At 40.4% G+C, this 24,960-nt stretch overlaps 1 long non-coding RNA gene across 1 annotated transcript in view; it reads right to left on the reverse strand.

The window, feature by feature from the left end:
• Positions 1 to 616: 616 nt before the first annotated feature.
• The window catches only part of LOC124231600 (uncharacterized), a 59,691-nt gene continuing 35,347 nt past the window's right edge, over positions 617 to 24,960 (reverse strand). The window contains exon 5 of the long non-coding RNA XR_006886612.1: positions 617 to 1,209. This is a non-coding gene — a long non-coding RNA (uncharacterized LOC124231600). The remainder of the gene's footprint in view (positions 1,210 to 24,960) is intronic.

Consider the following 24,960-nt stretch of genomic DNA (forward strand, 5'->3'; position numbering starts at 1 on the left):
CTTACAAGAGGTTCTTCTACCTTCTACTAACAACCTCCTAAAACATATCTATTTTATACACATGCCATTCCTAGGTGGGTCATGCTAATGTGAGAGTCTAGCATTTTGTCTGATTTTCATGACTACTGGCATCATGCAGTGCATTCACAAACATTCCAGGAGGAAAACATGCGCTGGCACAGCCAATAAATATAAAAACTGCTAAGTCAAGTTAATTTAAAAACCACATGGTAATTCCCTAGTAATGCTGGCTTAATTGCATATTAATTACCATCTTGTTATAGCATCAATGAGCCGTATATTTGATGTGGGAACCGGTAGCAGAGATTAAATGTTAAAATGGATTTTCTCCAACTGCTACAGGAAATGATCCCTGATCACTCCACACCACTGATCATTTTCAGAAAAATCTGCTATGTTACTGCCTCTTTAATAGAGCTCAGTAATTACCCAAAGTATCCTCGAACCAAAGTTTCTTCTACTGTAGGATGTAAAGAATAGCCAGTAACATCTACCCCCAGTAATGGACTGCTTCCTTCAAATCCATTGGATCAAAATCTTTTACGATGACAAGCCCCAGGCTACTGACCTCATCTGGGGTGACAGTTTAATTGGCTACAAGTGTCTTGGGACGTTCCCAAGGTCATTGCCTCCACCTCCATCCTGGGCCTTTAGAAGTTGACTTTTCCACATTTCATGCTTTGAAATATAATCCCTGAAAATAAGTCACAGGAGCCCAGCTGAATTTTTTGGTAGAGGAATTATGTATAACAAGACGGTTGGCAAGGTTATATCACTCCATGAAAGCTGTAATTTCCCTGCAATTGATTTCCTAAAGATAACTCACTGTTTGCGTGCAGTGAAAGCTAATTTAACAAGAAAGATGAGTCTCTTCAGAACACCTTGATTGGCAATTGTGATAAATTCCTATAATTACTATTGACTCAGAGGAGGATTTTCATTTGTTAAGATGTTGCTGAAATGACAGCCCAGCGATGGTTTTAAAAAGAGGAAGTGGGAATATCACATGTTGCTCCCATCTTCACAAAAGAAACTTGGGGGACCAACACAATACAGATATTTCAGAGATTTCATGAAGACCCTGTTGAATCTCGGAAAGACCTCCTCATCCTCCTTGGCATTTCCACGTTGACTGAAAATTCTCCTGGGGACCGTAGTTCTTAGACCCAGAGAGTCTGTCTCCTTCTCCTAAGAAAGAAACAAAGTTGAGTCTAGATCAGTAGTTCCAGAGTAGAAGCAACAAAATCTTAGCATTAAAGCTAAAAATTGAATAATATTAAAAGTCCAATATTAGGCAATTGCTTAAGTCAATTAGTATAAATCCACATGATATAATATTATGCGGTCATTAATATGATTTTAAGGAGAGTTAAAGATGTAGAAAAATGTCTACAATATATTTTTAAGTATCAAAAGTAGAATGCAAAATTACATGTACAGTTTGAGCTCACCTATGCAAAAAACATGCTTGAAAAAAACAAGAAGGAAGGGTGTCCCAGAATGTTAGCAGTGGTAGATTCTATATGTCTGGATGGTAGGATGAACAAAGCAATAAGCAAAGAAAAAAGAAAGAAATTCTACTTTTTAAAACATCCACACCTATATTAAGGAGTTGTCCCTGATATCCATTTGGGTTGGCTTACATAAAAGAGTCAAGCTACACATATATTTATTTCCTAAGTAAAAACTGTCCTTTGCTATTCCGGAACATTATCCATGACTATCTCCACTCTCCTTGTCAGCACCACCAAAAAGCTTGCCCATAAATTTGTTTGTGTTTCTACATGACACATACAAAACTAAACAAGAACAACTCCTTGCCTTCTAGGGATTCACAAGCTAAGATAGTCTACTTTGACATAAAGTATAGACTTTCTTTACAATTTTTTCGCCATATAAATGTAAGTCATTACTAGTATTGATCATAGTTTTATAATTATAATCATTAATATTCCAAAGTGCTCTCTTGCCATTAACTCACTCAATTCATTCAACAATTCTAGGAGACACAAAGGATTATTATCCTCGTTAAAGATGAGGGAACTATGGCTCAGAGCTATAGAATGACTTGCATGAGGTCACAGAGCAAAGTAATGGTTTAAATGAAAGTCTTCTGTTTCAAAGTCTTGGGACTCTTCCTACTGTTCCATATTTATCGTGAAATTTTGCAAACTAGGGGTGCTTAACAAATGACCGCATCATGCCTGTATTGGCACTTTTCTTCTCCATTTAAAAGTGCTAACTAAATGTCCATACTATCCAAAGCAATCTACAGATTCACTACAATGGCTATCAAAATCCCAAAGGAATTTTTTTTCAGAAATAGAACCATCCTAAAATTCATAAGGAATTTCAAGGGACCCAAAGTAGACAAAACAATCTTGAAAAAGAACAAAGTTGGAGGCCTCACACTTCCTGATTTCAAAACATACCACAAAGCTACAGTAATTAAGACAGTGTAGTACTGGCAGGAAGACAAACACATAGACCAAAGGAATAGACAGAAAACCTAAAAATAAACCTTTATATACATGGCCAAGTGATTTTTCAACAAGTGTCAAGATGACACAATGGAAAAAAGACAGAGTGTTCAACAAATGATGCTCAGAAAACTGGATATCCACATGCAAATGAATGAAGTTACCTTGCCTTACATCATACACAAAAATTAACTTAAAATGGATTAAAGACCTAAACATAAGATGACTTAAAACTGTAAAACTAGAATAAAACATGGAAGCAAGCTTTGGAACATTGGATTTAGCAATGATTTTTTAGATATGACACGAAAAACATAGGCAACAAAAGCTAAAAGAGACAAATGGAACTACATCAAACTTAAAAACTTCTGCACATCAAAGGAAACAATCAACAGAGTGAAAATGCAACCTACATACAGAATGGGAGAAAATATTCTCAAATTATATATCTCATGGGGTTTAGATCCAGAATATATATGGAATTTCTACAAGTCAACAACAGCAACAAAAATAACCCAATTAAAAAATGGGAAAAGGACTTGAATAGACAATTCTCCAAAGAAGATATATGAATGGCCAACAAGCTGATGAAAAGATGCTTGACATCACTACTCATAAGAGAAATACAAATCAAAACCACAATGAGATATCATCTCATACCCACTAGGATGGTCACTATCAAAAGAACAGAAAATAATGCATTCACGAGGATGTGGAAAAATTGAAACCCTTGTACACAGTTGGTGGGAATGTAAAATGGTGCAGTCATTATGGAAAACTGTATAGAGATTCCTCAAAAAATTAAAATCAGAATTACCATATGATCCAGCAATGCCATTTCTGGGTATGTATACAAAAGAATTCAAAGCAGGATCTTGAAGAGATATCTATACACCCATTTTCATCTCAGCATTATTCACAATAGGCAAGAGGTAGAAGCAATCCAAATGTCAATCAACAGAAGAATGGATATAGAAAATGTGGTTATACATACAATGAAATGTTATGCAGCCTTAAAAAAGAAGGAAATCCTGTCACATGCTACTATATGAATGAACTTGAAGTACATTTTGCTAAGCGAAATAAGCTAGTCACAAAAGGACAAATATTGTATGATTCTATTCATTTGAAGTATCCAAAATAGTCAAAATCATAGAAACAGAAAACAGAAAGCTAGTTTCCAAAGGTTTGGTGTGGAGAGGCAGGTAGAATGAGTGTTTAGTGGGTATAGAGTTTCAGTATTGCAAGATGAAGAAGTTCTAGATATTTCTTTCACTAAAGTGCGAATATACTTAACTCTACTGAATGTACACCTAAAAATGGTTAAAATGGTAAATTTAATGTTATGTGTTTTTTACCACAATAAAAAAAATATTTGCTTATCAGTAACTCTCCTTTATCGAGAGCATTTGGCGATCAAATGCATATACTTTTTTGAGTTCACTGTTAGGAACATAAAAAAACACAAGCAAACATCTGACCCTGCTTGCTGGTCCAACAAATATGATTTTAATGTGCTCAGAGCCTCAACTGAAACTTTAATTAACTACAAACTGAATTCATTACATAATGACAAATTATGATTTGTTTGTTTCTCTTGGACAAGTGTCTTTTTTAAATCTTTAATTGTAGTAAAAAAATATATATAATTGACCGTCTTAACCATTTTTGAGTGTGCAGTTCAGTAGTGTTAAGTATACTCACATTGGTACGCAACAGATCTTCAGAAATTTTTCTTCTTGCAAAACTAGAATTCTATATCCATTGGACAAGAACTCTTCATTTCTCCCTTCCCCTACGCTCTGGCAACCACCATTCTACTTTCTATTTCTACAAATTCGACTGCTCTAGATACCTCATTTAAGTGGAATCACACAATATTTGCATAAATGACAAAATACATTTTTTAAAATATGTGAAATTTTGCTTTGCTTCAATTTTTAAGGAACTCACACATCTAGCATTCTAAGGGATACTAAATCAAAAAACCATTCAGAGACCAAAAAGTAACCAAGATTACCATACCTTGAAACTTGCCTAGAGGTTACTTACTCTCTCTGCGTCTCAATGTCCTCATTTATAAAATGGAGATAATAATAACAATACATTCCTCAGACCATTGTGATGAGAATTACATGTGTTGATATGTGTAAAACATTTGCAACAGTGGCTGGCACATCCAAATATTAAATATCATTATTTTATATGTATTAATCAGTATTGGAAATACACCATAATTAAGACAAAATGGCCACTCTCAAGGAGCTCATAATCTAAGAATTTATATGTTCTGCACCAAACTCAGAACATGGTAGGAACTTACCTATTATTACTGTTTAATAAGACATTATTCAATAGATAGAATCAGGAAAATAAAATATATAAAAGAATAACTTCTCCAGCTGAAAACTAACCATGTGGCTTTAGCACAACAGAATAAATATTTCCACACTGTAATCTCACTAAGATGTAGCCACTAATATTCTTTTGCAAAAATAATTAAAAGTAGTAGATCTATTTTGACCGTGGGCAGGAATTTAAAAAATTCTTACCTCTGATTTTGAAAGAGCCACACAGAAGCTTACAACGCTGCTGCCATATTTGCCTGCTCTAGAGACATAGTGAAAATGTAAAATGATTATAATAGCAATAAGAGTGGTCTTTCTTTTTTTAATGAAATTCTAAAGAGCTACAGTCTCCTGTAATGCAAACAAGCATTTCTGCCTTGGCAGATTCATCATCACACACTCAGCCAACCACGGCAGAGCAGGGATTGAGGCCGGCAATGCTGCCACCTGCAGTATGGAAGGGAAATCGCTTTCCTCGGAGGGAAAGAATAGAAAAATCCAATGGCATGACAAATCAGTGCTGCTCAGTTCAGGTAAATAGCTCTGTTCTCTGGGAAGCTCAGCAGGTGAGTGAAGTAGGTGACTCTTCGACCCAGCTAAACTCATGGTGCTGTTTGGCTAACTTACTCCTTTTCTTACATTGTTTCACTAACTTGCTGCATTATACAGCAACTTGGCTTTCTGATTTCTTCCATTTCATTGACTCAAGATGAATTACTTAGTGTTGAAACACTGTAGAGTCAGAATTTGTAATAATGAGCCTCATGGCTTCTTATGTCAGGACAGCCTGTGTCCAAGGGAGCCAGAGAGATAACAAGTGCATAGCAGACCTCCCTTTCTTCTGGGAATATAAATATGCACACATCACGCATCTCCTCTCAAGTTTTATATATGTACATATCAAGGCTTACTAACTAGGAGACTATTTTCTTTTAAATGCAGACACAAAAAGTATTTAGTTAAATATAGACATGTCAGACCCTCTATTACACCCAAAACGTATGCAAAAGGACCTCAGAGCCATTAAGTGAAAAAGAGATGGGGCCAGATTTCAATTTATGACATAAGCAAAGTAGATCTTTAGCATTCTGTTCACCTTTTAGAGATGTATTTTCCCTTTCCTTCTGCTTTCCACACCTACAACATTTGATGAGCTTTAGATGTCCAATTTACCTTTTCGAGAGATTCAGTGAAGCATATTGCAAAGCCTGGGACCTCCCAGATGTGGGACCTTTCTCAGTTTCTCCTCAACCACCACCCACCATCACCCCAACAAAACTTACTATTCCAGTTTTCTACTCCCGAATGATCTGGTTAATTATTTCTGGCAAATTACATAAACTGAGAGCCATGTTACTGTGGCTAATTATTTAATATATTAACTACCCTCAATGTTTGCATGTTGACAGAGGCTTCTGTCAGCCCATAACTTAATTAAAAGCATGGATAACTGGCAGGATTTTAGGCACCATGAATGTTGACAGAGCCAGAAGGGGAATATTTAGACGGGTCAGATGAGGGAAATTTTCAGCATCAGCCTTTAAATCGTAGCATAGAGGGAGCAGCCAGCTGATCTATCCACGTCTAGGGGTTCCTAAAACACGCATACACACACACATATCTTTATGCTGTATACCCATGCGTATATATATATACACACACCTACACCTCTACGCGTGCAAAGACTTCCCCAAGGAGAGAAAATGCCAGCCACCTATAAACACAAACATCCTAAGTATCTCTAGACACTCTTCACACAAGAGAAGAGAAGCAGTGACTGGTCCAGAATTCACATGCTCTTTCCATGACACCATAGCCACCTTACACCCACACAGTGGCTCAGGTAGCAAAGTGGGCAGACTTTCGGGAAAACACATCATTCTTGGCATGAAACGTCAGGTGAGCGCCTTCATCATCTTGGGTTAATGTTCTATTACTTTTTCTCAGAAGTTCCATGCTGAAAGCAGGAGGTTGTCCCTATGTGTCAATGTGCCCTTTTTAAAAGACTTATCCCATCCGGTTGAAGCAACCCCTGTAAGAAAAGAAGCCCAAACTTTAATAGGAAAACTATGCAGAAGGACCCCTTGCCAGATAATTTGTCCTTGCAACTATGGCAGAAATCAATTAAATGATATCTTTTATCAAAATCATATCATAGTGTGTAATTTCAGAATTGCTTTTCCGAGCTCAGAGATTGATATTATTGCCATATTAGCGCTTAATATTTTCCCCTGGTAAGTAAACATTTGCTCACCAATTTGGAATAGATAAGGATAGGATTCCTATATTGGTTACGCAGCTGAAATAAAATCGTGTGCTCTGAGCTTTAACCATGGAGTCTTTGGTGCTCGAGAAGAAAGCATCGCTCCGCATACAGAAATATTTCAGACAACAACATGAACAAGAAAAATGTAAAACCCAAGGTGTGGATCTGGGCAATAATCTGTAACATTGTCTACTTGCTTTTCACATTCTCTTTGGTTTTGCTGCTGAGTTCAATGAGAGCAGGAGAATCTATTTCAATATGTATATGGCATTTATTATACATCTGCATTTCATGTGGGAAACACAAAGAAAAAGGAATGGAATCCTTAACTTCAAAGCACTTAGACTTGGTCTGGTAACCTATTTCCCTGGTCCTCATCAGGCCAAAATGTAAACTTCCAAGAATCACCCCTCACAGTCATGGTACATGTTTGACTCATGGCACCTGCCAGAAAAATCACAGCCCACTGATAACATCTCTCCTTCAGGGGTGCCCCATATTTTTTAATTCAGCCTTGTCTGGAAAATGTAACGGAAGCCAAAGGCTACAAAACCTAATTAGCAGTATAATGAAAACCCTTGAAAAGAACTGGAAGACTGTTGAATGGGAGCTTTGAGAAGACAAAGTATTCAACTAGACATTCCATCTTGTTAGATTTGAAAAAAGCTTAGTGAACATTCATATATCACAAAATTTAAGTTAAATGTAGATTTATTCGCTATCTTGTCAACATAAAGTTGAGTTTCTGTCTAAGAATGTTTACTAAGAATGGCAAAAACCTTTCCTGTAATATTGAAAGATTTGTTTCAATGGTCCCAAGGACTGTTGACTTCTAATTCTGATACTATGAGTAGTTATAGGAAACTACATTTGTCAAAATATTTACTATAATAAACTGTTAGATCACTAAGGTTGTGAACTATTTTTGTCACAGAAGCCTTATTTTAACCACCTACCTTGTGACAATTTACTCAATCTCTATGACCTCATTGTTTTATTACTTAATTTGTATATAAGTGAATCAACATGGCTTGCTACTCAAAACAATAACATCTTTTTTTTTTAGGCTTTTTATCCTGCAATCCTTTTTGAACAAATCTTTTGTATTCTACAAGTTTTGTCTCTAAAACAGAACTTCAAGTATTTATATTTTTTAATTTCTATATTTTTGTTGTTATTTTCATCACGGCCTATATTACTGCTTTGGTAATATTCCCTTTAGTCCTCAAACTAATGAAAAGATATCACTCATCCCAAAAGACTAGGTAAATTAAGAGGTACTTGTTGACCACTGAGCAGATACTGTCTGAACATTTGTAATGATAAAAGTAAATTTTCTTTTGAACTTCAGACTCATGTACCAAGAGTTAATTTAATCATACTCTTCAGTTTGTCACACACTATCATAATTATCTATAAAAGCCTTCCTTTTTTACTTTATATTTACTTTTATTTCCATCCCCCACAAAGCAAATATTCTAAAGTGCTTGATATATATCCTTCTGTCTGAATGTAATCTAGCAAAAGATATATCGTCATTATGTGTGTTTACAGAGATAGTATTTTATTCTATCTCATTGCGCTTCTTCCTTTCTTCACTCAGCACCTGGTTTAAATTCTGTCCATGTCGCTTTATCCACATCCTTTTTATGTATATAGTCCTTATATATATAGTTATATATGTATATAGTTTTTTGCTTCTAAACACCATATAGTAATTTGGTTTAAAAACCAAAAAATTACTTTTGAGTGTTTATCTATGGTGATGTGCTTAGATGTTCCCAAATCCACATCTGGGAAAACTCTGCCCTAGGCTGATGGGTGGTGAGGAGAAGGTGGGGTACCATTATGTGGCAGGTTAGCATTCACGCCAAGGGAGAGCTGATTCCCTCCCTCTCCGCTGAACCACTTCCCAGTGTGAAATATCTCATCTGGAAAGATTGGTAAGTTACGCTTTTAACTTACTTCTAAGTGGTAAGCTAAGCTGTAGATAACACAAAACCCATCTCAAACTGACTCAAGCTAAAGGGAGACTTTATTAGCTTATCTAGCTGGCATTGGGTAATGTCATCAGAAACTAGTTTCTCTCCATCTCTTGGCTGTAGAGTCAGCTTCATCTGCAGGCTTCATGTGGTAGTTTCTGGCAACTGCAGGATAACATCTACCCAAGTCTAAGTGCAACAGAAAAAGAAAAGAGTGTCTCTTTCTTATAGTTCTGCATACCTCCTGGGGTTAACTATGACTGGACCAACCTGAGATTGCTGAACCAATCCCTGTGGCAAGGGAATGAAGCTTGCCCATTGGCCAGACCTAGCTCATATGTTCTCATTGACCAATCACTGGACTGAGGAATTTTGTGGCTCTAAATGTCAAGTTTTGGTAACATATTCTACTCCTGACATGGGGTTAATCCCACCCAAACTATGTGATCTGAAAATAGAGAAGGTTTGTATTCTTGAGAATAGAAAAGGAAATTTGGTATACTACTGCCATTTTAAAAAAAAAAAAAAAGAGGAATGAATTCAAGGCAACCAAACCAAACCGAACAATTATCCACAAAAACTGAGTAATGAGTAGAAAGATGAAATTTCTCTTAAGCAGAATAATGCCATTCAAAGCCACAGTTAGACAATCACCATGAGGTCTCCAGGCTTAATGCTTTATTCTAATATTCCAATAATTATCATAATCATAATCAGCATTCCAGTAATTACCATACTGATATGGAATAGATTTTGTGATACATTGTCTCCTTTTATGTATATTAGTCTTGACAATTCATTTTTACTTTAAACTTTGCCATGCACTGCTTTTTGGTCCCTCACAAAGGCTGACGATCACATTCTTCTTTCCTTTAAAATATATATTTTTGGGCTCGATAAATAGAAGAAAAAATATGGATCACTTCTAATACCATAATCAAAAGTGTATTTTAAGTATTTAAAGCCAGGGGCCAGGCCCAGGGCCGAGGAGTTAAGTTGGCACGCTCTGCTTCAGCGACCCAGGGTTTCACTGGTTCGGATCCTGGAAACAGACTTGGCACTGCTCATCAGGCCATGATGAGGTGGCGTCCCACATAGCACAACCAGAGGCACTCACAACTAGAATACGCAGCTATGTACCAGAGGGCTTTGGGGAGAAGAAGAAGAGGAAGAAAAAGAAGATTGGCAACAGATGTTAGCTCAGGTGCCAATCTTTAAAAAAAAAATTAAAAATAAATAAAATAAAACCAAACTATGAAAGTAAACGTATGTCAGAGGAAGATATGTGGCAGAATATTTTGGAGAGTGAAAAACATTTAAATGAAACTTCTTTTTATGACGCCAAAAAAGAGGGTTTATTTTCAATAAAGTACATCAGGGGCAAAGTTTGCAGACAGGAGGAAGATTGGGAGAAGATATTTGCAATGTCTAAAACTGACAAGGGAATGTTTTCTAGAATACACAAACAACTTCTACAATTCAACAAAAAAAAATTATAAACACCAATAAAAGAAATGAGCAAAAAGGGGCCGGCCTGGTGGCACAGCAGTTAAGTTTGCACATTCTGCTTCAGCAGCCCAGGGTTCGCTGGTTTGGATCCTGGGTGCGGACATGGCATCGCTTGGCAACCCATGCTGTGGTAGGCATCCCGCATATAAAGTAGAGGAAGATGGGCATGGATGTTAGCTCAGGGCCAGTCTTCCTCAGCAAAAAAAGGAGGATTGGCAGCAGATGTTAGCTCAGGGCTAATCAAAAAAAAAAAAAAAAAAAGAAATGAGCAAAAGATATGAAAAGGTAGTTCACAGAAGAGGAAACTCTGAGGGCCCAATAAGTGTTTGAAGAGACATCAGTAATCAAAGAAATGGAATTCAGAAAAATAAAGTACCACTCTGACATCATTGGACAAGAATTTGACAGCTGAGTGGTCAAAAGTTGGTGGTCAGGTGAGACGCAAGTACCAATGTGCCCTGTTAGTGGAGGTATAGGCGCGTGTAGTTATTTGAAAGAGCAGTGAGGAAGGATTTAGTTAAGTTAAATATTTACCCTATGATCTAGCAAGTCAAGTTTTGGGTATATATACCCAAATAAAACTTCAAGTCCATAAGGGCACATGTATAAAGATGTTTTTTGCACTGTCGTTTGGGAAGGTGATACAGTCAGCCCTCCATATGGGCAGTTTCCAAATCCAAAAATTCAACCAACCTTGGACCAAAAGGCCTATATGGTGGCATCTATACTGAACACATAAGGACTTTTTTTTCTTGTCATTATTCCCTAAACAATATCATATAACAACTATTTACATTGTATTAGGTATTATGAGTAATCTAGAGATGATTTAAAGCATACAGAAAGATGTGTGTGGGTTAAAAGTAAATACTATTCCATTTTATATGAGGACTTGAGTATCCACAGATTTTGGTATCCGCAGGGGTCTTGGCACCGATCCCCAGCAGATACGGAGGGATGACTGTATATCAACCAGGGTCCAATCAGGAGAAAGAAACCACACAATAACTTGAGCAGGAAAACTGAATATAACGAATGATTGGTTATGACAGGGTATTGGAGTAATGTGGCATTGGTTAGTGTGAAGGAAAGAGAACTCTAAAGAATATAGGAGTGGCAGACATAAGGAGTAGCCATGCCCCTAGCACTGAGACAGAGTACCCAAGGAACAGTCTTACCCTCCTCCAGGGTTAGGGTCCAGACCTTGTTGGAGACAGCAGGGTTGTGGCTCACTGGATGACAGAGAAGTCATTGTGGTGCCATGCCAGTGCAACTTGCTAGAAATCCATCCTCTAGAGTCTGTCAGAAATTCACCATCTAGGGTGCTGGGGAAAGCTGTACATGGGGAAGTGTCTCACTAGAAACACTCAGACTACAAAACTGCATGAAGGAGAGTGCTAGTGAATGCTGGTGGGGACTACCGGCTGCTGTGCACCGCAGAGCAGGGCCCTGGAGAGGCTGGAAGCACTGCAGGTTGCAGCTGTAAGCACGCTGCTGTGAAAGGACTTGATCGTAGCAGGAGGTGGTCCTGGGGACAGCTGTTGACCTCTGGGTGCTGCTGACTACTCTGGACTGCAGAAGCCCTGTACCCGAGAAGCTGCCTGTGCTCAGAAGCCTGAAGAAAGGTCACATCAGAGCCAGGCAGGAAACCCCTTCCTCCTGAGACGTGTTCAATTTCCTCTGCTGACAAAGCCTAACGTTGTATCAGCGGACAACAGAAAAATAGTAAAAGGGCCTATATTTGTTTCCGCAAAGAAGGCAATAAATTGATAACAGGCACAGATCAGGAGTTGAAAATAATCTGAGCATCACCGTGGAAGTGGATAAAAACTACCACATGAAGTCTGCAGATGAAGCTGATGATAGAGCCAAGAGATGGAGAGGAACTGATACCTGATGACATTACCTAAAGCCAGCTTTCCCTGGGATTTTCAGGTAGATGAGCTAATAAAGGCTCCCTTTTGCTTAAGTCAGTTTGAGATGGGTTTTGCGTTATCTACAACCTAACTTACCACTTAGAAGTGAGTTAGAGGCCTCGTTTAGCAATCTTTCCAAATGAGATACTTCACACTGGGAAGTGGTTCAGCGGAGAGGGAGGGAATCAGCTCTCCCTTGGCGTGAATGCTAACCTGCCACATAATGGTACCCCACCTTCTCCTCACCACGCATCAGCCTAGGGCAGAGTTTTCCCAGATGTGGATTTGGGAAGATCTAAGCATATCACCATAGAGAAAAGCTAAACACTCCCTTTAAAGTTTTTCTTAGGGTTTTTAAACTTTTCTTCCTCTTCTCTATCTCCCCTCCCTTGTTTGAAAATAAAGAGTGAAAGAGCCATTGCCCAGAAGGGCATTAAATAAAATGAAACAGAAAAAGGGAAAGAGACGGAAATCAAAGGGAGAAATTTAGTGCAACCAGCAAAGGCTTCATTAGGCTCACAACAAAGACAAGCTCAATTTCTTTCTTATTGACATTAATGAGTTTGATGTGAGTCCAACATAAAAGCCAGGCAAATCTGCCTGCTCTTACTGGGGTCCCAGGATCTCTGCAGCTGCTTGCAAATTGCTTAATTCCACGAAAGGTCATCTTTCTTGATTGGTTTTCATTCCTTTCTATGTCCAACCAATCAAGTGCTGGCCAAGTAGATGGCTCCAAGCCAGTCCTGATCGGCCAGGTCAGCAGCTGCAGCCTCATCCCGGAACTCATCCGCCCTCCCCATCATGGAATCCTTCTTCCAGCAGCAGCTCTTTAACTAGAAACCATAGGGACCCAACTTATATTTCCTGAATACACGTTACTGAATAAACTCTGTGCATAGCACTGTGGTAGGGGCTGAGAGTGGAACAAAGAAATGTAACCCCAGGAATACAATAAAAACAGCTTATACAATTTTTGAAAATAACAAACACAGTCAGTAGCAGGGCTGAGATTCAAACTCCTATCTTTATATCCAGAGTTGTTTATTTCATTAACATGATGTCTGTCTGGGATGCAAAAGGGGCAAGAAAAGTGGAACCAAGCAAAGAGACGGAAAGAGAGAGAGTGGGGAGGAAGAATCAAGCATAGGATTCTTTGTTGATGTTCTTCTATGTGGCAAGCATTAAACCAGACCTCTCAGGTTAGATTTTATCTTACTCACTCTCTACAACAATCTGAAAGGTGGCCATTATTAACTCTATTTTTACTGGTAAGGATTCCAAAATTCAAAGAGGTTAAACAATTTTCCCAAGGTTATAAGACTTATTAAGTGTCAGAGCTAGAATTAAAACACAATTCCATCCAACTTCAAGATCCATTCCCCTTCAATGCCAGGTAAGACCATCTCTTCCCACTCAAGTGCACCAGAGACCTTAGTGTTGTATTTACTTTATGACAAAGACGTTGTGTCGATTCTTTACTACGTTTTTTGAAATTTTACAAATGTTGGTGTAAATATGATTTAATCATAGAGAAATAGATATTTACTTAGAATCTACTTTATTCTGGACAGGCATTCAGTAATTCAACAAACATTTACTAAAAGCTCGGCACTCTGTTAGGTCCTAAAGATGCAAAGACAATTAAGACATGGCCCATTTCCTCAAGGAGCTTGGAGACTACTGGGGAGAGCAGACAGAGAAATAGACAATTACAAAATAGTGTGCTTACCGCCCCTTAGTGTAGAAGTCTATACAGGCTGCCAAAGGGCTCAGAGGGAGGGAAATTAGCCTAAACTGAGTGAAGGAGAAAGTCAGGGAGTATTTCTTGGAAGAGGTGATGTATGAATTGAGTCCTGTTGAAGTGGGTGGGTGGGAGAATGGGGAAAGTGGTCCAAGCAGAGGGAATAGCGTATGCTGAAGCCCAGAGAGAAGATACTGCTTGTCAGGAAATTCAACATTCAGTATAGTTTAAGCATAGGCTATTTATAGGGAACCATCAAGGGATGGTGGGCTGAGATGACGTGACAGCTAAGGACTGATTTATTTTGAAAGACATGGAAAACCATTAAAGGTGTTAATCAGGGAAGAAGCAGAGTCAGACTTGCTTATGAGAGACTACTCAGTGATCACTCCCTGTGGGAAAGGGCCTGGAGGGAGCCAGACCTGAAAGTGAATATGGTCGAGGGATTGGATTCTCTGATGCCCCCGAGGCCCAGGCCAAGCCAACTCCTGCCTATGCTACAGTGGGCTTTCTCGATGACGGGGTAGGAGGCAGTAACTGAGAGGGAGAAAGACCTAGGATTGGTTCGAGCTCTGCCACTTGCTAACTGTGGGTCTTTAAGCAAGTTTCTTAACCTCCTAAGCCTTTGTTTGATAATCTGGCATATTGATATAAGGATAGTATCCATCAAATAGAGTTGTTGCAAGGATAAAATGAGAAAATGCACATAAAGCATTTTGCATAGTGATACTTGGTGAGAGTTCAATAAATATTAATTATTGTTATCATCAATATCAGCAGCAGCTTAAAAATGAGGAAATTATGAATTAAGGGAAGTGAAAATGAAGAAAGACGAATCTACAAAAGATGAAGATGGATTGCATGTGAAGAATCAGAAAGAGGAACTAAGGATGACCTCGGGCTCCTGGCTTTGGCAGTGGAAGGGTGTAGATGAGTAGTGGTTGCAGAAGTTGCTGGTTGGCTACATATTACCATTTTACCCTTCTTGCTTGGTAACAGAGCTTCAGTTTTATCCAGGGTGGCAATATATTCCATTAATGTTCATATATCTCAGTATCACATTCAGCTTTAGCTGACTTTCCTCATTTCCTCCTTCCTGCTGCCTAGAATCTCACACAATTGCAGGATCTCTAGCAGCTGTCTTGGACCATGAGGTGATCCTGATGACAGAGACCATGTTCTACAATGTTGGGGCAGAAAGATAGAAGTAGCCTGGATGTGACAGCTAGGAAGCCACCATACCAGCCTTGATTGGCCTAGCTCTGAATTTCTTTTCTGTGAGAGCCCAATGTCTATTTTAACCCACTGTTATTTGGAGTTTTCTGTTATTCAGTCCTATTCCTAGCTAATATAGGGTGGATGATGATGCTATTCACAAATAGACACTATAAGAGGAGAGAATTTTGTCTGGTAAAGGTGGGAGAAAAGATGGCTTCAGTTTAAGAGAAGTTCTTCTTAAGGTACCTGTGGGACCAAGTGGAAGATAAATGTCCATGAAGTAATAACAGTCATAGAGTCATGGATAAAGACTGTGAAGAGGATCAGGATATGGTACCCCAAGATATGCCACGTTGGCATAAGGATTATTTTGAGCTGAAGGCAATTGAGAATCAATGGATGCAAGAAGAGCTCTTTCTCCTTCTTTATCTGCCTAAAAGCAGAACATATATTTCCCTCGTGAAGGTATCCCTCTCTCCTGAACCATGAAGAGGAGAGCAACTCTTATCGCTGGAGATGAAGATAAGTCAGTATAAACAAATCTCACTAAAATAATCCCCATCTTCCATTAACTTCCCCTATGTATTTCCTAGCCACTTCCCCTGGATTTACCAACCCTCAAAGCCCAAACCCACTTTCCTTTGTTAAAAATGGTATATAAGCCCCGAAGTCAAACCGCTTCTTTGAATTTCACTTCTTTTTTGTGAACTGCCAGGCAAAAAATTAAAATTTTATTAAATTTTATGTAATAAATTTTTTACTTTTTATTTATTTTTATAGGTGGCATTTTTATATCTAGTAATAGTACATAGAAATAGTTAACCATCGTCAACATGAGTAAGGATGAGCTAAGCCTTAGCAGTCCCAGATAATCATGTTCTAAGGCTAATTAATGAGTACACATTTAGTTTGCCATAAGACAATCAGCCTTTTTCTGACTAATTCTAACTATATCAAGTTAATGAGGTAGAGTTCAGATTTAAGTCCAGGGCATCCCGCAGTCGCCACCTCCAAGAAAATGATATTTTCACTGTGATAGTACTAAAAGGTTTTTAAAGGAATTATTGGTGTGCCTGAGATTTCACTTTTTTAATAAAAAAATCAGCCAAAGCTTTTTTAATTTCTAATTCCAGCCACTTTAAGATTGTAGAAATAGCGTCTAGTCAAATAATATTAGTGGTATCATACAAACCTTTGGTACTAAAGCTTCTGTTGGGCATGCACGTGTTGCACCCACGCACACTCCACTGGTCGATCCAAGGTACAAGGCCAAAACCAAAGCCTGAACTCTGCTCAAGGAAACATGGCAGGGGTGGAGAAAATAAATAACGTGGACAAATAAAACACTCTATTTATTAATTATAATGACCCTGAGTAATTTCAAATGGAATGCACTAGACTGTTCTGGATAAAGTTCTAATTGAAGGCAAAGGCCAAGAAACACTCAGAAAGCAACCTGGACCTCACCAGGTTGACGGTAAAGGTTTTTTCAGATTCTAGAAACTTAATTACTTTTGCAACATGCACGTTTGTTATCTCTGATTAGTTACCACCACAATCAGCATACTCGTTCGCTGGGCCTACCATAGCAAAGTCCTACAAACTGGGTGGCTTCAACAGAAATGGACTGTCTCACAATTCTGGAAGCTAGAAGTCCAAAATGAAGGGGTCAGCAGGGTCGGTTCCTTCTGAGGACCAAGGGAAGGGTTGTCTAGGCTGTCTCCTTGGCTTCTAAACAGCCACCATTACCCGGCATTCTCCCTACCGGGTGTCTGTTTCCAAACATTTTTATTAAGGACTTTATAAAAGGTTACGTTTTATTAAGGGAATGCCCTACTCCAGTACGACTGCGTCTTAACTAATGATATCTGCAGCGACCCCATTTCCAAATAAGGTCATATTCTTAAGTACTGTGGGGTTGAACTTCAATATATGAATTTGGGGGAACGTAATTCAACCTGTATTAGGCAACACTAAAACCCTTAGCAGACCTGGCTTGTTTTCACGAAACAGCAAGGAATTGGAGAGCTGCTCTCCCACTCTACAGCCTTTCTTGTTGAGAAAGGAACTCCAAGTAGTGAATTTTAGCAGCTTACAAAGGAGAACCATGAGCTGAGTCCCCTTAGCACACTATACTGAGAACTGACATTCCCTGCCCACTGATAAGACCAGTGCACAGGACGTATCCAAATGAACAAGTTCTGTAGAGACACCGATATCTAGGAGGATTCACGCTCAAGGCAAATTCATTGTCTAAGCTGAGTACTTGTAATTTACCTAAGCTCCCTCACATAGAGACCACATAGAATTTGTGCTGCATATTTTTTTTTTTTTTGAGGAAGATTAGGCCCAAGCTAACATCTGCCATCAATCTTCCTCTTTTTTCTGAGGGCGACTGGCCCTGAGCTAATATCCGTGCCCATCTTCCTCTACTTTATATGTGGGACACCTGCCACAGCATGGCTTGACAAACGGTGCATAGGTCCACACCCGGGATCCCAACCAGCGAACCCCAGGCCACTGAAGCAGAACATGCGAACTTAACTGCTGCGCCACCGGGCTGGCCCTGCATATTTCTGACTACACATGTAGTAGGCTGGTTCTCCATCCTGAATAGGCTGAAAGTGGGAGGGCAGGTGGCTTAGAGTGCTGGGCAGCCTGTTCCCACTCCTGGTGGTTCCAGAAGGAGCCAGCAGCCAATAGGTAAGGCCTCTGCTTCAGGGCACCGTGAACGATTTCACTAGAACTCTGCCTGCTCTCAACACCTGTCTTCCTTCGACCTTTCTTATTTTAATAAAAGCCACATTCTCTCTGGCACTGCAGGGAACAATACCTCTTCTTCCTCTTCCCTGGGTGAATCCGTTGCTCTCTAGAAAGGTTACTCCTTTCATAGTGAGACAATGTTAGATACCAGCTGACGCCTGCTGCCCTTTCCTAAAGTAAATTATCATTGTGCGCTTAGATAGGATTTACTGTCTCCTAGCTCTTTCTCTGTCTCTCTCTCATCCTTTTGATTCTTTTCATTTTCTTTATAAACCCTTGCCCTTCTCCCATGCCCACCCCCATCCCCACCCTGCTTCCTTCCTACACTCTCTCACACGCACACACACACACGTTTACACATCTCTTACCTATAAAGCCTCAACCTGGCAGCTCAGAAAAGGAAGGGGGATGCTGCTGTATACAGCTTTTGTGTTCCCATTAAAAGTTATGAACTGATTGTAATAGACACCACTGTCACATTCCAAGCCCTGGCTTGAAGCAGAGCTGGAGTACAGATCCCTTCCCACATCAAACCTTTTCTCAGCATCAAAAGGCCCCATGACTCAGCCACAGACACAGGCACAGGCAAGGCAGAATCTCGGCTGGGTCTGCCTGGAAGGGGTTAACTAGGGAATGACCACGGGTTCTATTCAAGTTTCTGAGCTAAGCTCCTGACCCAGTGATGTTCATCAGTATCCATGCCCTGGTACAATATTAAGAAAGTATCTCAAACATCACCTCAGTCAAAGACTGTGCTGGGTTTATAGACAGCAAAGACTGGACAGTGCCTCTTGCACACAGAGGTAAGGACTCGTCTAAAACTCTATTAAATATAATATGAGGCTGGGGAGGGAGCCGAGACTCTGATGAGCCCACTTGCACTCCTAGGGCCCTCATCTCAATCTGCTTCCAGGTAAACCCTGAGTCAAGCTATCAAGTTTCCTTTCCAAGGTTGTCTACCCCCTGACAAAATCTAGAGGGAGGTAAATATTGTCCTTGGTACTTCTCCCCACAACTTTTGCTCAAAATCATCTTAGGGGCCTAGGCAACACTCCTAAGCTCCAGGAAGACACACACAACTGCCAACTGGATCTATCCATTTCAGCGTCATATGGAACCACAAACACCAGGTGTCAAAAACTAAACTGACTCCCACCCCCCAACAACATCACCCCAGCTTCCACCCACCCAGCCTCAAGCTCCTGCTCCATCACCCCTCACACCTCACAGCTTATACCTCACACCCAATGGACCCTCTCCTAAATGCTTTGGACTGTCCCTTCTCCGTCCCACCACCTTTTTCAAGCCTTCCTCATTGTGTGTTTAGACGAGATCATGAGGCAGTGGGCAGGCACTTGAACTAGGGAGACCTGTGCTCAGACCTGAATCTTTCCACTAACCTGCCAAGTGGTTTGGAACAAGGCAATAACTTGCTATCCTTAGTTTCCTCACGTCTAAAATAGGATCCAATTCCACCTTTGCAAGATGGTGGGAGGATTGATGAGGCAGTCTATGTAAAGAGGTGCTCTCAATCTCTTTGACTTCTGAATTCAGTTCTAGTGCCCTTCACATTATATTTCACGGGATTAGTGCCCCCTGGGGGCCAGTGACCCTGTGTGCCTGACCCTTAAACAATAATATGGATTCTCAAACTTTAAGATTTATTCAAATTATTTCACTATTTTACTTAACCTATGATATTTAAGTGATTTTATGTAGAAAGAATATTATTTTAGATCTACATATCTAGAAAGATTGTATTGTAAAGTTTATATTAATATAATCTTAATACATATTCATTTACTCAATAAATATGGATTGAGGCCATAAACTGTGACAGGTACTGTTCTGATTCATAAAGGCACATCTTAATTTATTCTCATTTAATAAGAGAGATGTTGTTTAATTTATCCTAAATTGTTGACATATAAAAAATATTTTCATTGACAAAAGTAAAATCCAAACTGGCATCATATCACATGATTTGAAGACTGAATTTATACCAAAATATGTAGTCAAATCAACCCTATGTTAAGCCATTAAGTCTAGGCAAAAATTGCTTTTACTACCTAAACTTATGAATTCACTCATTTTGCATTAAAATATGAAGGGATTTAACATTTGTATATTTTATTTCTTATTGACAAGATGAGCAAAGTTTGTATTTGCAAGCACTTCTCTGCAAATGACCTATCTTGAGTATGGATGGCCTTTACTCACATTTACTCACATTAAATGAAAAGGAATACTAGTATATAAACACCACTCTATTTTCTCTTTTTTTTATATTTTAGGCCAGAGACATTCAACGTGTCACTAAAACATTTGATCAATGGAAGATAACTCAAACCAATGATAAAGATCTACCTGAAGGAAATTTGCAGAAATATTTTCAATTTCTACTCCTAACTTGTTATGTTTTAAAAATCTGTGCTCCTTACACTTCCTTTCTTCAAACCACAGCACATTATAAGAATATGTTGAACAATAATTGGCCGAGAGTAAGAACTGAAAGCATATGGAGATCATCATGGTAGCTCCTGGCATTCAGCTGAGCAGTAACCGTTCTCCAAATGAGGGAATCACAAGGCACTCATTTAGAACACACTCAGAAGATCTCATGTTGTTCCCTTTTTAAAGGACAAAAAAATACTCAAATACCATTATATGCATTTGTTCATAGAAACTGAAATCCCCTGCTGCTGCCTCTAGCGATGTGGTCACCCTGGACACCTTTGCAAACCAAGCACCTAGGAGCACTTAGCAGGTGATAGATCTCACTGTTTCCTGTCACCCATTCAGTAGATGTTTTGAGCACATCCTGTTGCCTAAGATAACATCCATTCCATCCATTCTAAAATCTAAATTGATATCATTGCTCCCGTCTAAAACCTTTCATTCGCTCTCCAGAGATTTGGGGATGAAACCCGAATGCCTTTGCAAGACATACACACCACCACACACCACCTAAGCACAGCCATTCCGTCCATGATTTTTATAGACACCATTCCACTGTGCACTTCCCTACTTTTCCCGGAATGTGTCCCCTACTCTCTGCTGGGAAGTCTCGCCCACTTTCCACTCAGCTAGCACCTTCACAACCTCCTAAAACTTCAAAGTTCACTCTTACAAGGAAGCTCCCTGACCAAAATGGCTGTCTTTCCTCCACTCCCACCCATGCTTCATTTTCTGAAGATTCATTCACAACACCACTACGATTCTTGCCTTAACACGTAAGGTAACTGAGATGTGATGAGGGATGCCTCCCTTCTGACCTTCCCTTCACTCTCACTTAATTATAGAGCTCTTAATTATAACAACCAACCCGAGAACCGCAAAGGCTGAGATCCATAGAGATTGTTCTTACTGCTTGTCAGTGGAGTACTGGCCGTGGCTTCACTTCTTGTCTTCTGGAGTCCAGGTCAGAGGAACCGTCCCCATCTGAGACTTACTTATCCCTTAGCAGAAAGAGAGAAGCAGGAAAGCTGGAGAAATATTCCGATGGTTCCTAAAGCTTCTCCTGGGAACTGGCATACTGCCCTTTCCAACCATACTGGCCAAATCAAATCATATGGCTAAGCCCGATATAGGTGAGATGGGGAAGCATACTCCTCCCATGGCAGGCATGGTAAATCTCATGACAACAGGCAGAAATGAATACTCATCTTACAGGAGGGAAAGAGAACATAATCAGGCACAATAATGCAATCTGCTGCAGGCGAAGAGCTTTCCTCTTCCATCTTCACTAATAGAAATGATGTCCGTGTATGGTTGTGCCGTGCCAATAGGGCAGAGCCCCTCGGCACCCATCTCGGGGTATGCAGCAGCTCCAGGTTTCCTATTTTCTTGTGTTGAGCCCCAAGGACTTCCATCTATTTTTTCCAATCTCGCTTCAAAACTGCCAGCTCAATTTTATTTCATAGGGTTCTATTCCCTACTTCTCCCAAGACTTAGTGTGTAAAAGAATTTGTTGTTCTCATCAAGTTCCTTCTTTACACTCTCCACCAAAACAAACACACAAGCCCTTCTCCTATTCTTGCTCAGCGTGAAAGTCAACACAGCAGTGACAAAATGGCCAAAGTGGGAAACTGCTAAGGCTCAGTGAGCCCCCCAAAGGCCCCTCACTCATACCTGACTGCCTTTCTTAGCAAAAATGTGGGAGCTCCAGAATACCCTTTTGAAGATGGACTCTCTCACCCTCTTCAATCTCTCACTTCACCTATCTTCAGTCCTGTAGGGCCTGGGACTTGCTTGCTCAGCAAGAACCCACAAGCCCACTGCAACCATGTGTCCTTCCAGCCCCCTTCTGGGCAGGATGCCAAACTTCTGGGCATGATGCCCAGCTGCTGGGATTTGTAATGATCCAGGACCTGGCCAGCCAGGATCTTACCTTATCTCACTCAAAGAACATCACGTCTTAAAGGAACACAGAGCCCCTCCACATGAGCTACTGTTCCTGGGAATGTGGGCCATACCAGGGACAGCCCCTCTTGGCAAGCACACAGCCTTTGTGCCCCCCTGCCTATATAAGCAGCCCCTTCTTGCCCACGGTAGCGGTGCAAGCTCCATGCAGCCGGCCAACACTGGATGCTCCCCATAAGTCACTCCCAATAAACCTGTAAGTCTCATTTGCCATCTCCAGATCTTTTCTTTAGTCTCCACAACCCATCCCACACTGCTTATCCAACTGGATGTATGGCCAGACAAGTCCAAAGGCTTAAAATACAAAAACAGTTGAATTTGGTGTGAAGCTAATAAAACTTAATCTTCAGGGTTGTGTTATTTTCCTATGCTGCCGCAATAAATTACCACAAACTTGGCAGCTTAAAACAACAGATTTTTATTCTATCACAGTTCTGGAGCCAAAAGTCTGAAATCAGTATCACCGGGCTCAAATCAAGGTGTTGGCAGGGCCGCACTCCTTCCACGAGATCTAGGGGACAGCCGTTCCTTGTCTCTCCCAGTTTCCGGTGGCTCCCAGCTTCCTTGATTTGTGGCCATGTCACTCCAGTCTCTGCCTCCATAGTCAGATTGCCTTCTCCTCTTCTGCCAGTGTTGAATCTCCCTCTGCCTCCATCTTATGAAGAAACAAGTGATGGTCCAGACAATCCAAGATAACCTCCCCATCTCAAGATCCTTAACTTAATGACATCTGCAAAGATCCTTTTCCCATTTAAGGTGACATTCACAGGCTCCAGGGATTAGGAGATGAGTGTCTTTTAGGGGGCCATTTTCAACCTACCACAAGGGCCCTCACCTGCATAAGTTCTTCTCTATAACTGGGAGAGAGGGTTGCAAGAGGTTCTCCCAGCAGCTGGCACCTGCTTGGCCAGAAACCACGAAGGAGCCTAAGAAGGGACACCACCAATGAGGGCTTATGAAGCTGAAAGGAACTTTTTTAAATGACCAACCATAGAGAACTCACTGGGATCAACTGTGCTAGAGAAAATGCTGAATTAATGTTCTACCCATATTATAGGAAATATGACATCGTTCTTGCCATATAAAGAGGCAATTAACCTAGCAAGAGCCAAATCTTGCAAACATTTTCAGTCCATCATTTAGTTAAATTCATAACAATAGTATTTATATTCTGGATTGGTGAATGGTTTCAATTACAGTTTTGAGATGATCTGGGCTTTGTTGTGATCCTTGTTCTCCAGATGGTCCATAGGACACCATCTCCCAGTTACCCAATCAAACCCTAGCTGAGTTGCAACTGTGAAATCATTTGGCAGACGTAAACGAAGTCCCAAATCCTTGAGTTAATCAAGAGGAATAAGGTGCTGGTTGGGCATGACTCAATCAAGTGGAAGCCCTTTACATAGCCCACGGACCCTCACGGAGGTTCCGGGACTGCAGGCAGCCGAGGGGAAAGGACACAGAAAATGAGTTCTACATTCCCTGAGGCTCAGCTTAATTCAAGCAGCCTACACATAGAAAATGAAAAGAAGCCGGAACATTCCCCTGATGGCTGGGAGCTGACTGAGCCAACACTGGTGAGTTGGATCGGAAAATGCAGGAAGCTGAGAGAGAACTTCATGGAGGAAAGAGAAAAGCAGGATCTGTCTGGCCCATCTTGACCATCAGCAATCCTGCTACATCTTCAAACTGTTTCATAAGCAGAGAGCCATCAGCCGAGAACTGTATGAATATTGCCTGAAAGAAGGCTACGCAGATCCAAACCTGATTGCCAAGTGGAAAACACGTGGTCATGACAATTTGTGTTGCCTACAGTGTATTTGGATTCTGGGATGCAAACTTTGGAAGAAATTGCACCTCCCAGGTTCCCTAAAGCCAGCAGGAAGCAGGCAGACTGGTGGAGGGTGTGCCCTGTGGTTGCAGGGGCTGTTCTGGTTGAGGTGGCTGTCGCCGGGACTCTTACTCTGCCCTGGACTTTGAACTTCGACAGTGGCCGAGATGGCACAAAGGCTCTGCTCCCCTGAAAGTGGTGTACGTTGAGCTCATCAGGATCTTCCTGGGTGCTCTGAACTCTGAACCCTCCGTAGTCTCTCCATGCCCGTTTCCTGGTTTCTCCCAACACACCCCCCCAGCCCTCCCCAGCAGTAGTGGCGGACCTCTGCTGCCCCTGAACCAGATCCAGAACTTCAAGACAATTGGAACCTTCATCTCAATCCCATTTGAAAGACAAGGGGGTATCTCAGTTCCATATACTCATGACTACTTCCTTTTCCTAAACCCAATGTCATGGACAT

The sequence above is a fragment of the Equus quagga genome, chromosome 22 (genome assembly GCF_021613505.1).
Source record: "Equus quagga isolate Etosha38 chromosome 22, UCLA_HA_Equagga_1.0, whole genome shotgun sequence".
Taxonomy (NCBI): Eukaryota; Metazoa; Chordata; class Mammalia; order Perissodactyla; family Equidae; genus Equus; species Equus quagga.